We start from the raw sequence: 16814 nt of genomic DNA, 5'->3' as shown, positions 1-16814 counted from the left end.
ACCAGTTTTGACAGACAAAATTTTTTAAAAAATTGTCAAAACTAAGCAAATTAAACTGCTTCAAGTTGAGACAGTGATGCCACTTTATTGGTTTCTTGGCCATTATTTTTATGGTTTGATTATACAGAGACGCAATTGACTTAATTGTGGTTGGAGAGGCCTGAGTCCACACTGTAAAACAATACGACATATGAGAAAAAATCATGGCATGCATGTACAGCTGTGCTGCTTTGATTGGTATATAATGTCTAATTAGTTTGAAGCAGTTTAAATTGTTTTTTATTCTTTTTGATATCTTTTTGACATGTTTGTCAAACTTAAGTCTGGAGTCCAGAACTACACCCAGATATTTAAAATCTTTTACCGTCTCAATTTCTTCTCCCTGCAATGTTATGCTAAAATCTTCTAATTGTGATGTGTTTTTGATGGAGAAACACATGGAGACTGTCTTATTCTTGTTTAGAGTGAGCTTGTTATCCTGGAGCCAGAGGCTTACCCTGCTCAAAAATGAGGATAAAGTCTCAGCAGCCTCACTAGACGTCTCACTAGATGTCTTGTTTTGACATGTTGGGGCATGTCAGGACAAATCAGTGGATGGAATGGTTTTTGCTTATGTTCTTAGTTGATTATTGTGGTGTGTGTGTGTGTGTGTGGGTAGCTGCCACCAGGCCTGACAACATCCAGCCTTTATTCCTGCAGGTTACCGCTCCGTCTGTCTGGGATCAGGAGTAGGAGTTTTAAATAGCAAACAAATGGAGAACAAGTCAGCAGAAAATTGACTACAAGGGGACTATTAAGTCATTCTTGTAGACACTAGATGTCCCTGTAGGATCATTCATGTAGGTTAATGAATAGATTTTGGGATGAGCAGTGTAGCGACAATCACAATAAAGGCCACTGCAACACCACAGAAAATGTCAAGCAGAAGTCCCATCCCCTATTACAGGAATATCATCAACTGTGTAGGTGGAGGAGATGAAGACATAGATGCAAGGGATGATATGATGAGTGCTGAGTCACTACTGAAAGCACACACTCCACAGAGTAAGGCAATGACACAGTGTCCCCCTGTTTGTCTCTCTGTCTCTCTTCAAACCTCAACTCAGTGACCAGCTTTTGACCTTTTTTGGGGGTGGGGGTGTCCTGCTTCTCCACTTAGTTTCCCTACTCTTCCTGTAAAGGTGACTAAAGTCCAAGTTAATCTTTATTGTCCCCAAGTGGGCAGTTAGTGTTGCAGATGACATAATGACATAAAGAGACCCAACAGACACCAGCACAATGAGCTCAGCCTCACTACAGTGAAGACACAGTGAAATACACACAAAAAATTACACACCCTCATGTTAGTCACATGGTGATAACAGCAGTTTTGTCATCTCCATGATATGACCAGTGAATCAAATCTAAAACACATGGACAAAGTAACAATAATATACAGTTGTCCAGCAGCATATCTAAATCAACATTATCCAACATAGATAAAGCCACAGATGAATAAGTATATAAATGTGTTGACCTCCTTTTCTTTTTGTGTGTGTGTGTATATATATATATATCCTACATATAAAACCCTGATAAATCCCAACGCAGCTGGCCAGGAAATACACTCATGTAAGAGAGTACTGCTGCATGACTCATGGTTGTGTATTATGGCCACTGTCTACCAGGCAGCAGCCCGGCTCGACCTAATGTCTGAAGTTCTGCAGATTTTGCTGGAGGAAAGTGTCCAGTGTGGTGATGGGAAAAGAATGAAGTTCAGCAAACATTAAAGAAACAGAAGAAAGTCAAACCAACACCTGCAACTGTAACATCAGGCAGAGCAGGTTCAGGCCCAGTGTCAACACTGAAACTCTGCTGATTTGCCCCGTGGGTGGATGGTTTTGTCCGATGGAGGTGTGATCATGAATTCCAGATTTACTACTCGCTAACAACCAATTGGAGTGAAGGAGGTGAGGAAATAGTCAAAAATTCAAAACCCACACAATATTTCTAGCATCTTTGAACATGGTATGTCACCGGGCCAACAGCTGTCACATTCCTCTTCTTCAGGGTGCCAGGTGAGTGTGTGAGGACTGAGAGGAAACACAGGGAAGTAAAGAAAGAAGAGGCGAGGCGAGGCAAGGCAATTTTATCTGTATAGCCCATTTTTACAAACAGTTTATCTCAAAGGGCTTTACGTCATCACATCCTCTGTCCTTCCACCCTCGCATCCACTGAGGAAAAACTCCCCCAGGGGAAGGAAGCCAACAGGCTGCTGCTGCACACTAGGATTCATGTGTCTCAGGCTGTAGAGAAGGAATAAAAGGGGAAAAAAAACTGACATGCACGATCACATGAGCATTTTCCTTGAAATAAGCTTGATTCAAATATCTCCCTACACCCCCTGATGAATATTATGGGAACATGACTGTGATTGAAGCATATAGGCTACATTATGATGTGGGAAGGTTTCACTGCTCGGTTTGTGTATCAGCAAGACTCAGAGTCTGTCGGAGTCAGCCAATCAGCGCCCGGTGCGCTGGTTTCACTCTTGTTTCTCTCTCTCACGGTGCGTGTGTTGTGTAGATTGTGTGTGTGTGTGTGTGTGTGTATGTCGCAACCCCCCCACCCACTCAAAAAGCACAACAAAATAAAGTGTAGATCATGAGCGGTTTCTTTCCAGTCACTCCCCTCCTTTCATCTTGCCCACTCACGTTGAAAAGCGGCGCAGCGCTCCTGCAGCGCGCACACAGACAGCACTGATGGACCGGAGGAGGATGGATGCTCAGGGGACCGGCGCGCTCCACCGGGAGGGGCGCGCGGCCAAGCTCCCGGTGATCTTGGTGCTGCAGAACCTGCTGGTGGCCGCGTGCCTGCTCGTCACCCTCTACGTCTACTGGAGCGTCCAGGCTCAGGCTGAGCACCGCGACCAGGTGAGTGGCTAACTGTGTGACAGGACAGATCTGTGGATGCTGCTGGACCAGGCTGGACTCTCTTTGCTGCTGCTGCTTCTTTTTCTTCATCTTCTTCGATGTAGTCCATAGACTTCTTTTTTTTCCCCCGTGGGGAAATTTGTCTCGGACTCTGGTGCCAGCCGTGTCCCATGTCGGAATGAATGAATAACTATAATGGCACCAGCAGCAGTCAGTTAACATGTGTTAGAGACCTTGACTCACTCGGACCAGTTTACATCTTCTTTCATCATTGTATCTTCTGAGAGCGCGACCTCAGCTCAGCATGAAGGATGCGTGGATTCATTTCACATGGTTTTCATCATCCAGAGCACTTCCTCGGTCGCTCAAGCACGATTTAACTCACAATTAACCCTAAGTACCCCCCTCCTCCCCCCAACTTCCTTTATTAATACGTAGTATGGAAACTTCCCCCTCAATTCAGCGGCGCTTCATTCAATCTTTGTGTGGGTAACTACACACAAGAATGCAGACTGTGTAATCAGTGCAATGTGATGGAGTAGGATTCTACTGATAAAATCTTGTGGCGATGAAGATGCTCCTCTCTCTGTTGTTTGAAAGCTGGACTCTTCTCTGGAGAAGCTCCCTGTCACAGCCCGTTGTGGGAATACAGTAGGTTCATAGGTTCATTTTACTCAGATCATATCATATCAGAGTTAACTGCCTCTCTTCAAATCAGATATTTTTGCTTGGTGTTTTTCAGTGAAATGACATTATTCATAAGTGCACAGGTCCTGACTGATAATCTTTAAATCTTCATCGATCTAAGTTACAGTATCATCTTTATTTTAGTGACTAACATTTGTTCCACATTTAGGCTGTGGTGTTTATTGCTGCTGTGCTACTCTCACTATAGTTATTAATCACACTCTGAGACTTTCCCTAGTTTCTGTCAGACTGACTATTTTCACACCATGTCACTTAACCACCATATCAAATAAACAAGCTTTGCTTCCTAGAGTCGAACATGAAGGGATCACAGAGCTGAGCTGTGTGACCTTTCAAAAGACAGCAACATTTAGAATGTCACATTCACTGAAGACTAAAACTCACACAAGATGAAAGCTACCAGTTCTCCAACATGTTTTGTTTTTCTTCTGTACAGGCATCTGTGGTTAATGTACACATACGGTTGGATACCATTACAGGTGAGTTACCCCCCTCCCTGCAAAAAACATACTTCACTATTTGATATTTATCTTTGTCAAACACTCATATTGAGAAAAGTTTTTTTGTTTTTCTGATTTCTATCAGTTTAACCTTCCTGTCTCACATTCCTCCTCTCACCCTACAGCCAATTCAGGCAATGTAACGCTGCAGTTCCCCAAAACTACAAGCATGAGAATGATGAGCGTGGAGAACAATGACACCATCCACATCAACTGCACTGGACCCTATATTTTAGATGTAGACGTGTGTTACGGGAGCCTAAGCGGTCATGAGACCATCGGAGTGCTGAAGCTGCAGGTGGAGGGCAGCGGACGCCCAGCCAGTTCCATCGAGCTGCCAGCTTTAGAAAGGGTCTGCACGGGGCTGCACAACATAACTTACCTCTGGGCCAGGGACAGAGTGACTCTGCGCTTGTATGCCGAACACGATTTCAAGATCTTTCAGGCAACTGTGGGCCTGAGCTATCTGCTGGGAAGCCAGTGTGAGTACAGGCCGAGACAAAGGCCCTGAAGAAACAAACAAGGCCGACTGGGATGAGGAAGGGACCTCAGCACTGGTGTTCACGCACTGTTGTGAGAACAGATACACTAAGCAGGACTCACAGCAATGACTGGACGTGTGCTGACAGACTCTTTTGTGTGATTTTGTTTGTTATCTGGGCCGTGGGAGCTGTGTGACTGCCTGCATCAGCTTGCACGTGGTCCTGGGTGAAAGATTTGATTGATTTTGGAGTTGAAAGTGATTTACTATTCTTTAACCAGACCATACCCCACCCCCCAAAATCGGACTGCAAATGAAGATTATTTTAATAATTATTTCTTGATAATCATTTGGTGCATAAAACATGTGAAAAAACAGTGAGAAGTTTTGTTTTGAAAATTGGCTTTTTCGTTTCCTGATGATCGCCTCAGATATCAATCAACAGCTCATTTCAGCTCTGCTTTTGATTTCACTCATGATACTTGAAAAGGGTGTTTTTTTTTCATCATTCTGATACATGCACACTCCTGATACAAAATAACCAACTATTATTGCAGTGATATTGGGGTGTGAAAGTGTTTTAAATGATGAAGGTTTATGCATTGGAACAATGTATGGTTGAGTGGTGCCTTCTAGATTCTAATAGAAAGCTGCAGACAGGTGATGTTCAGCTGGTTTCGGATGTGGTGATTGATTTACATCATTGTCATTTTGAGTAAATCATTCACTGGACCTTGGTTTAACATTTTATTTGTCACCTGTCTGTTTAGAAAATGGAGTATCATCTTCAGTTACGAATCTCACTTTTACAGTGCCAGGTTTCTGTAGTACCAAATGAATGTATTTTATTTTTGGGTGCTGTTCTTCTCCTGTGAAGCTCTAAGTCTCATCAGCTCCTCTCTGTGCTGTTGGCAAACAGCTCAGACCTGTGTGTAACGCAGGAGGATTCCCAGAATGCCGTTGTTTTCTCTGACAAACATGTGGCTGGACATCATGTGTTTGTTGAGCTGGCGTTTCTGGAGAATGAAACACTTCTCTGCCAGGTTTGATGCTGGAGCCACACACACACACACACACACACACACACACACACACTGACAGAGAGGAGATTGGTGAAGTCTTGTCTCTTTTGATTGTATCTGGACACATAGTGCTCACATAATTTTGTATTATTGTAATATGTCTCATGTACATGTTTGTGTATTTTTTAATTTTTTTAAATTTTGGCTATAGCTATAGGAACGTGTTGGTCTGAAATGGATGTTTTTATGTACTTCATCATTTAAGCTACCCTACTGAATCATCAAAAGCCATGTTGCAATAATGATAGAATGATGATGATGAAGTATGATGTGAAACACACTGTACTAAGAACATTGGCCTATTCTGTGTTATTTGAACTGGTTGGTTTTGTAGTTTTGATTTCTACAATAGCATGAATGAAATATTTTATACACAATTTATTTTTTAAAGGAAGAACTTTACATTTAAGTTTTTCAAATACTCAATTAGTAGATCAATAAACATTAGTGACAAAAAACAGTAGCTGCTGTTGTATGTGGAAAAGAACCAATGTGTAATTACTTCAGGGAATGTACAGTGTAGCTACCTCCTGTAAGCTTTGGCACTTGTTGAAATAAACCATAATAAAAAGAGTTTTCATTTCGCAACAAGTCTCTTTGTTTTCACTTTTCTGTAGCACACTCCCTCTCCCTCTCCCTGTCTGTCTGTCTGTCTGTCTGTCTGTCTGTCTGTCTGTCTGTCTGTCTGTCTGTCTGTGGCTGCAGTGAGAGTCAGCAGTTTCATCATCACTGTCTGATATGCTACAGTATGTATTGTTTAACCAAAAGTGAAAGTGAAGTGAGGAAAGGCACGTCACAGTGACTGACGTGGCACTGCTGTGCTGAAGGATCTATTTTCAGAGTATGGGCAGCTCTGGACGGCTTTGTTTTTGTTCCCCGAAGTGGAACTTCTGTTGTTGTTCTGTTTGTGTCTTCATGTCATTTCTAAAATTGGAATAAAACAAGTTGTGACAGAATAATCTTCTGCTGAAATAAAAACCTGCCGCGCCTAAGCAGTTTTTCCAAGACTTGGGAAATTCCTCAGGCGGTTTCTCTGCAGGTTTGTTATCAGAGGTAAGGACTGAAACCTGGTGCAAGAAAAACATACCTACTTAGAATAGAATAACGATCATTGTGCTATTAATACTCTCATCAAATGATTTGGTACTGCTTCAGGACATTACCATTAAACAGGAATATTGCTGATGACGTAATTACATGGGATGTGTTTGCTTAACCTCAGTCATACAATATGTTTGTTTTTTTTAATAATTATTACAACTTTCACATTATTAAAATTTACTAATTTGATATTCCTAGAATCACTTAGCTTCCTGTTTTCCAAACATCCTTGACAAAGCACGAAAATCATGAGCAACGTGGAGCCTAAAATGTTTCTATGACAACATGAAAACTGAAATAAAACTAAAAACTGAGATAAAACTAAACGAAAACTAAATAATCTAAACTAACAGCTATGGTTTACAAATGCATGAAAGTTATTTGAAATGACCCCAACCCCCCACCAATCCAGGTTTGCTGCCCATTTTAAAACACAAGGCAAGGCAAGGCAATTTTATTTGTATAGCCCATTTTTACAAAAAGTTTGTCTCAGTGATCTTTACACAGCATCATAACAACATCCTCTGTCCTTAGAGTCTAGACCCCTTACATCCACTGAGGAGAAACTCCCAAAATAAATAAAATAACAAAATACAGACAGTGACATTTGTTGAGTCAAGGTTTAGAGATGGGAAAGTGCAGTTTGAGATGAAGTTGGTTCCAAAATGAGACCCTCTGTGTTAGGGAGGAATTTGTGGTGATGCCGGTGAAGAAGAAGAAGTACCAGAGTCCTGTATGTCTTATGCTGAAGGAGTTTATTTACTTGATCAAGGAGAACAGAAGAGTCATCATCACAACATGAGTGCGTGAAGCCACCCCAATTCTAAGGGTCAAACTGTAAAACTCAGATATCCAACCTCCCTTACATCTCCAAGATCCTTGTTATGGAAAATTTTGATGTTAAACCATATTATGTTTTACAAGTGTTGTATAATCATGGTTGGTGCATATTCTCATTTGCCCAGGTCATAGTATTTCAAAGGAGGTTAAATCGAAAGCAACTGGACTTAGTTATTTGTCTAGACAATCATGGTTGTGATATGTGGTACGGAGCTGATCCCTTGACAGCAGTGTGAGGTACACCAGAGAATCCACTCAGGACAGGTTAAAGGTCGAGAGCCAGAGATGCTCCCATAAAAGAGTGTCTTGTGGAAATTTACAAGGGATTGTTGTGTCCTGGTGGTGAGGCTAGGCAGAACCAGGTGCCATATTTTGTCTGTTGGAATGTGTTTGGGAACTATAAAGATAATGAGCCTGAGAACATCTTCAGTTCACTCACCCACTGACCATGTGCTGTTCAGTTGTAGCCTATGTGTGTGACTCCATTCAAACTCAAGAAAGACAGCAGACGTGTGAAAACTTTCTTTTTTAATTCCTCTAAGACAAAGAGAACTAATCTTCGCCACCACATCCTCGAGAAGGTTGTCCTGGAGCAGCTACATGAACATCTGCACAGCAACTAGCTCTTTGAAGCTTTCCAATCTGGATTCAGACAACACCACTGAAACAGCACTGGTCAAAGTCTCTAATGATCTTCTTGTAGCTTCAGACAGAGGTCTCGTCTCTGTACTTGTATGTGTAAGTGCTGCATTCGACACCATCGACCATAGCATCCTGCTGCAGAGACTGGACCATGAAATTGGGATTAAAGGACCTGTCCTAAAATGCACCAACTGTCACCTGGTGCATTGTGTGAACCACCAAAATAGATGTCTTAATTAGAAAAAAAAACATTAGGATCATCAGAGCAACATTTTTAAGCATATCAGCATGAGTCATAAATATGAATTAATTTCTACTACTACTACTACATTTCTAAAACCAGTAGGATGGTCAAAACTAAATCAAATATAACTTTATTCATTATAATAGGCTACATCCCCTGTGTACTGCTTTCATTCTCATTCAAGCTTTTTTTCTCTCCTCCTTCTCCTTCATCTCATCAGTTATCGGTTAACGAGCATCGGCTATCGGTCAGAAAGAAAATTCAAAATGTGCATCATTAATTGGGAGTCCATGGTCCAGTCCATGTAGATATTTATAAAGGCTACTTGTGCCACACATTGGCGGGTGTTGGTGGTTTCTTACATAATGCACCAAATTATTACATTTTCTTAACAATGCAATTTGTAATAACTGATGCAAAATGTAACAACTTATTACAGTTGACTGTTTTCAGAAAGACAAAAGATTACACATGCTTTTCATGCTTTGAATTTTTTTGGGAAAGGCCAGAATTTTTCTCAACATTACTACGAAATTAACGTTTATTTCTAGGCTATTTTTCAACATTAACACGCAATTAATTGTTACTTCTTGGCTATTTCTTGACATTATGATATTAAGGGCCTGTAAATTAAAGGGTAACAGCATATGACATGTCATACCTTGTATCTTTTTTTTCTTGTAAAAAGTACGTTTCTCCTGTGCTCTGTGTGTGTCTAATAGAGTGACTGTCTCTCACTGACTCACTCACACACACACACACACACACACACACACACACACACACACACACACACACACACACACACACACACACACACACACACACACACACACACACACACACGTTGAGGTTATGACCCTCACCCTTGTCAAGCTGTCGTTACCATTCTGAGCTCAGTTATATACTGCACATATGCACAGGTGATGTAGACTGAACTTGCCCATTGAGAGATAAGAAGCAGGAGTAGGCTATAAGGTGAACAGGCAACGTGCATGGATTTATCACGTGTGTATGAGATCCGCTGTAAATTTGAGACAGAATATTGTTTCATGAGTGGTGCAGCCTTTGGCTCAGTGCATAGTGGACAGGGAGTTAGCAGTATAGCTCTGAAGGTGCACTACAGTGTATGCACCTTAGGCTTTACAGGTGTGACTTGTCTTGTCCCCTGTCACATGTACAATCATACAGGTTACAATGTGCAGTGAAATGCTTTGTGCCCCATCTCCAACTATAAGTCAAGTTCCTACACCTGAGGTCATGTCCCTTCACTTTCAGATTGCCAACTGTGCTACCTGTGCGATGAACTAATGTGTTCCACCACCTACACCCAACTGTGTGATCTACTCACCGTTTCCCCCTGTCTCATGCCACCCACAGAATTCTAATGTGTTGTTCTGTCTTGTCTTCATCTGCTGTATCTTGTGGTTTGGCCTTGGTGTCTCACACTCTCTCTGACTGTGTTTTAGACAGATCTCTCCAGGGCTCCATCCCTCTGCACCAACCGCTGCCTGCATCACCTGCTCATAAACCCGTCTGCCCACCAGAAGCTGCCTTCATCAGCTCTTGTTGACCCATATTCCGTGCTGTGAACTTTTTTCTTGTCTTATCTACTGCACGTCTGTCCGTCCTGGGTGAGGGATCCCTCCTCTGTCTCTCACCCTGAGCTTTCTCCTCTTTTTTTTCTTGGGAGTTTTTCCTCAGTGGATGTGAGGGTCTAAGGACAGAGGATGTTGTTATGATGCTGTGTAAAGCCCTTTGAGACAAACTGTTTGTAAAAATGGGCTATACAAATAAACATGTCTCGTCTTCTCTTGCCTTAGACTTTTTAGCCTCAAACCTTGCGTCATTTGTGATACACTGAGCAAATATGTTTCATAGATGTAACGCGACCGCTCAGTCACCTCTAACGTTGCGGAAAAGCATAAATAACATTGGTGTGAGCAGATAATAGAAGATAATAGAGACAAGTGCTGCTCCAGGCTACAACGTGCATGGCCTCACCCCAGAATCATTTTTTTCTTGTTGTAATTTCTCCAACTCATCTCAAATGTCTGCAGACGTAGGTGAAGGTGGAGGCAAGATGTTCTCTACAACTGTGGACAGCTAGCAAATTACATAATATGGCACCAATAAAGATCCTAGTCCCTCCTTAGTTTTGTGTTTTACGAGAACTACTGTATGTGAACTTGCAGAATTAAATCACACCGAAAAATGTGTGAATTTGTCACTTCATTGGGACATTGTCAGTTAATGGAAAATATTTTTCATGACAGTGATTTTGTAAGATATGTGCAAGTAAGAGGAATGACTAATACTTGATGATGTTCAACAAGATGCAGCACAGACACTTCTCTATGCAACTCTGTCCAGGAGAGATAGGTGGCATAAAATGATGAGACAGGACCCTGAATTTAAAAAAAGGTAACTGTAACTGTTAATAATGTCATAAAAAAATGTTTTTGTGCAAATGCCTGTCAGCAGACACCACTGTAAATAGTTTTTTCTATCTCTGATTACACTACTGAGTGTGCTTTCCCCTCTACTACTACTACTAGCTGTGGCCACTACAGTAATAGATTATGTCCATGGATAACGTGCTCTACTAGTCTCCACCCTTTCTGCAACACAACATTTTTATGAGACTTGTTTTATAGACAGCTATAAACTTTGAACCTTCCCGGTGATACTGCGCTGCTTTGTACTGTGCTAGCAGAGAAACAGGAAGTGCAAAGGTCAATACAGAGTGAAAGGTAAAAAAAAGTGTCTCAAGTTCAAGAGTTTTGGTTTTCTCTGAGTGAGCAATACTGTGTTGTTTGTGTAATGTTTAAGTTCTGACCTTTCACAGACAAGTTGTCAGATACAGTGTGCTCTCCAGACCATCTGCTGGACAGATCACGTGCAGCATGTTTTGTTTGACACATTACTTTCATCAGTGCATCACACAAGTATAATATGTCAGCTGTCATGTGCACATTTTGATCAGTTGAAACCAAAAGCATTACCAGCAGATTGTCATTGATGATCGTACATCACTAATGGGCTGACAGTGAAACGTCTACAACATATGTTTTTGAACATATTCCCTCTATGATTCCCAGATATCTGCTCAGCTGTGATACAACATTAAATAGAAGCTCATTAATATGCTGCAGGTGGAAGCATGTGAATATGCAGAACTGTACGGAGTCTCTTCTTACTGTAAGTGCTGTGAGGGTGATCACAATCTGTAGAAAGACGACCTGTAGTGAGGGTGAAGGGTAAGTCCCTCTGTGGTTTCAGGTTAAATCTCAACTGTAACAGGTTTCGCTACAGGTAGCCTTTAAGAAGCAGATTAGGATGCCAGTCCATCACAGACAGGCTGACAAGTTGACAAGTTGGCCAGCATGGGCAGATGCCTGTCAATCTAACGTGCATGTCTTTGGAGTGTGGGAGGAAGCTGGAGTATCTGGAAGGCACCCACGCAGGCAAAGGGAAATATGCAATCTCAACACAGATGGCTGCATTCATGAGAAATCTGTCTATTAAAGCATGCATGCCATCCAGTCTTTGGATTCTTTAAAGGCCTGCTGGTTTCACTACCTTTGTGTCATGATTCAGTGACTTAGTGGAATACCTTGTGCAATTTTAATTTATTATAAACTGTTTTCTTGTCTGTATACAACATCTATTGCACGTCTGCCCGTCCTGGTTGAGGGATCCCTCCTCTGTTGCTCACCTTGAGGTTTCTCCAATTTTTCCCTGTTAAAAGGGTTTTCTATGGAGTTTTTCCTCAGTGGATGTGAGAGTCTAAGGGCAGAGGATGTTGTTATGATGCTATGTAAAGCCCTTTGAGACAAACTGTTTGTAAAAACGGGCTATACAAATAAAATTGCCTGGTCTTGCCTTGTTAGGTAATTAGTATACTATAAAGTGTCAACACCTCGTGCAGCAGAAGCAAATCTTCCTTTGTTTTCTTTGACTGAAATTCTGCAAAAAGCCACACCTGTGTGATTCATGTATATTCATACATGTATCTGGCACAAATAACACTTTTGTATCTGCCGTGTTTCCTATAAGTAAAGGCTTTCTGCAACACCTATGCCAAGCCCTGCTCATGAACTTCAGCTCAACTTGATGTCCATGAATGAAAATGTACAACTCAGCTATGTGAAACTAAAAACAAGTTCTCACCTTAAGCCAACAAAATAAACTCTTACACGCAAGAAAATAATTCCATAATGCAGTGAATGAAAGAATGCTGTGCTGTGTGTAAATATTTGTGTGTGTGTGTGTGTGTGTGTGTGTGTGTGTGCAGCCACGTGTCATCAAACATTGCAGGCAGGTATAGGCCTCACTGGTGATGCAACAACTGTGCCTGCTCTCTGGTGTAGGTGGGAATTGTGTATTTGCAGTGGTGATGTAACTGTATGCAGTTTCTCATGTGAAGGAATTTCCTGTTAAGTGGGTCAAGGTAACTGAGAGAGAGAGAGAGCTGGGTTCTTCGCAGCAACACTTCCCTGTTTCATTGTGCATCTGTGTTTCAACCAGGCTTTCTCTGGGTTGAGCAGGTTGGATGAGTTGGACATTACAGTAAAAACAAGCGTGTGTGTAGGAGCTGAATCAGAACATGTGATGGATTATAACACTACACCACAGTTGTATACAATGAAGCCGCTCACACCTGACACAAGGCTGTGTCTTCAGGCGTTCGTTCATCACCAATTATTCCTCTAAACTCACTGACTGGAAAAAATATTTGGATGAAAGAGATGTCTGTTGTGCTGGTCTGTGAATGCACAGTAGGCAGGTGACTAGAGAGTCATTTTATAGATATTCTATAGGCAGGTCATGAAGGGTGTAGGTCTTCTTGTCTGTATACAACTTCTACTGCACGTCTGCACGTCTGGCCGTCCTGGCTGAGGGATCCTCCTCTGTCTCTCACCCTGAGCCTGCTCCTGTTTTTTCTTGGCAGTTTTTTGCTCAGTGGATGTGAGGGTCTAAGGGCAGAGGATGTCATGATGCTGTGTAAAGCCTACTTGTAAAAAATGGACTATACAAATAAACTTGTCTTGTCTTGTAGGAAGGAATCTTTGCGCAGTTACAGGTCAGGAAACTGCGCACAATTCCATCTGGAAGTGCAGAGGTGTGGTGAGACAAGTGGGCGTACAGTTACAGTTCATCTTTGAATCAGACAACACAAAATATATCTACAATGATGTCATGTCTTTCTGTTCAGCTCGATGAGACCTGTTTGCCTCGAGCTGCATTGCAGTTGGATAATTACTGGGAAAATCTCCCAATTAGAATTTCCACTGTAAGACAAAACAAAAGACAAAAACAGACTCTGATAATGTGAATGTAATTGAAAGGTTTGTCCCCATAGATTTTTCATTTGTTGATCAGTGCAACCTGTATAAATAACTCCACAACACGGTGTGTGTGCAATTATGGTGACTACACAAACCGTCTTTCATGTGTGCATGACAGTGCACACAAATACTCCTTATTATTCCTTCTATTTGCATTTTTATGATTTTTTTTTTCAAATCTTATTTGTGTGTTTGTCTTTGGTTTCATGGTCTGTACAATAAGAGCTTGTTTGTACTGTAGTTTCATGTGGAGATGGTAGATGTGCAGAGATTCCTGAGCAGAGAAAGCCTCCATTCAGCCTGGTTTATTGCATCTGTCGGAGTTTATCAGTAGCTCAGCAGTTGTGCATGGCAGACAGGCGGTTCAATCATTAACCAGTTTTGCAGCAGAGGGAATCCCTCGCACCTGTGTTTGCTTTCTATTGCAGGGGGCGGGAGCTAACTGGGATTCCCACTTTTTTCTGCTCTCGTGTGGGATGACAGGATATATTAAGAGTCAATCTCCACAACAGGTTTCACAGTATGCATGATGGAGAGACAGCAGGTACTACAGGAGGATAGGTTGCTGAGGGTCAGCGTGGAGATGGACAGTTTGGAAGTTGTTCATCAGTCCAGAGATTCACCTCCGGACCACCGTGGCTGTTTTAGGTGTATGGTTGCTGTGACAACTATAATGGGACTGGTCATTGTCGCTCTGGTGGTGTGCTTTGTCCTACATTATTCCATGTTCATGCCATCATGCAACCAGGTGAGTAACACATGGTAACACTGGTAGAAAGTCCTCTCTCTGCGTACCTTTGCTTACCATTGCATTCATATGTCTCATCATCCGTCTGTCTTTCTACAGGATGATCCACCGATAACTAACACAGCACAACTCTCCGTGACCTGTAAATTGAAAAGTAAACATCCATTTTGTTTTAACTGTCTCTGGCATTTGAATTCATGTGTCAATGCGCTGAATTGATGTGGAAAAAAACATGGTTTCTTCCTTTTGCAGAGACAGATGAACAGGGAACATACGACATCTTCACTGCAGATAAACTTGCTACCTACCAGATCCTCGGATGGGTGAAACTCCAACGTGTCTCCAGTGAAGAGATTCGTCTCATGGGAATGCTGAATAAAAGTAATAGAACCCTCCAAAAACAGAAGGCGGACAACAAGACAGACGTCTTCTTTTACAGTCAAGTCTCCATGGCACCTCACACGAGAATAAGGATTCACCTCAGGTCTAACTACACAGACAGCTTGTTCCATGTCAGTGAACTAAGAAATCAAGGCAGCTTTATGTAGTGCAAATGTATGTGTCATCTGTGGCATGTTAATAATGTAATAAACTATAATAACCTGTTGCTCTGGCTGTTGTGCAATTATTTGGCAGACAGAGGTTTCATGAATAGTGATGGTGTAAAGGCTGTGTTGTGTATTTGGTTGGGAGAGAGTGGGTGTATTCCCTCTGAAGTCTCACATGGACGGATGTGATTTTCCTCCGGATGTGAGCAAACAAACCAAAGCTGTGGTTGCAGGCGTGCTGACAGGGAAATCACTCAGTTGTGGTAGAAATACCCTTATTTGGAATGACTCAGCAACATTAAAGTAGAAAGTCCCATAAGGTGGAGCTGCTAATTTAAGTTGAACAATGTATTTTGACAAGAAATTGGTACAAGTCAATTTTTTTTATGTATTTACCCTGATATGTCTAAAGACTGGACTCCTGATTGTTAACACCACTGGATCAGGCAGCAAAAACATACAGACAAAAAAACACGGAAGACTGTATCACAACTCTTTAGAGAAACTGTGCAATAACATACACAAGGCAACAATCGAAAAGTCAAAAAATTACCATGGAACTATAGGAAACAGGAAAAATACAGTAACACAGAAACTGTATACGTGCTGAACACCCCAGCCTGAGAAACCAGACATGCCTCAGTCATCTCATGTTTGCTGCTGGCTGTGTCAAGTCAAAAGGAGAAAATCCTTGTGAGCTTCATGTTCACATTACTGTTGGAAAAAAATGCCAATTGAAACTGATTAATTACTTACTACTCAGTTTAAAGTTTTTCCTCAATTGCTTGCACTTCTCACATATCAGTTCTCAGAACACTTCATCATTTCCTCACACAAATTAGCATCTCTCATCACAAATGTTTAATTTTCCACTGTATCATGACAGATTGAACCTCTCTTTCTCATTGCGATGATGCATTTCTTTGATTTCAGCAACTTATGCAACAGTTTGCACCTTCAGTTGATAAAATCACTGTCCCTTCAGTCTCTTTGATACAGTGCATTGCATACACACACATACACAACTACAAATCAAATAATTGCACGCAACAAAACCCCAGCACCAAAATGAAACACATCAAATGCCAAACACCTTTCATTCATTAGAGTACGTTTTTGGGCAAACCTTTTTCTTGTGGTAACTCGTAATGTGCTCTACTTTCTTGCCATTCATCATTCTGTAAGAGCATACCACACAATCTCACTTTCAGAAGAAGAAATATAATTTCTTGTGTAATTAGTCATTTTCATCTCTCTGGCTGACTACTTTTACCTGTGAGGCTGACCAACCAGGGAGGAAACAAGTGATAACTATATTCCAGCAGTGGTCTGGAAGTTTCATGAATGTACCTGACAACATTTGTCCATCACAACAATGTGTTGAGAAGTCAGACTCTCTATTTAGTGATCTTGTGTGTGAATTCACCAGCAGCTACACAGCAGCTACACTCACTTTGGCTTGTGATTCTAATCCATATGGTCCTAGTCTGTAAGGGGGTGGGTCTGTGAGGGTTTTTTATGCCATGTACTGTAAATTTAATGAACTTGACACTGAAAGCAGAAACAAATTACATACAAAGTCCCAGGTGACTTGTGAAAGTGGTAATGTCTCTCCTACGCCAACAATATTGAGAATCTCCGTCCTCCTTTCATTCAA

General features: G+C 41.5%; 1 long non-coding RNA gene across 1 annotated transcript; it reads left to right on the top strand.

Annotated features, from left to right (window-relative positions):
• Positions 1-14327: 14327 nt before the first annotated feature.
• Positions 14328-15160, top strand: LOC146988154 (uncharacterized). Its single transcript, XR_015035758.1, has 3 exons — positions 14328-14609; positions 14709-14763; positions 14862-15160. It is a non-coding gene; the product is annotated as an uncharacterized LOC146988154 (long non-coding RNA).
• The last annotated feature ends 1654 nt before the right edge of the window (positions 15161-16814 follow it).

This window comes from Trachurus japonicus, chromosome 4 (assembly GCF_045865225.1).
Source record: "Trachurus japonicus isolate A0001 chromosome 4, Traja_1.0".
In the NCBI taxonomy this organism is placed as follows: Eukaryota; Metazoa; Chordata; class Actinopteri; order Carangiformes; family Carangidae; genus Trachurus; species Trachurus japonicus.
Note: the sequence above shows the minus strand (reverse complement) of the source record. Positions and strands in the feature narration are given on the sequence as shown.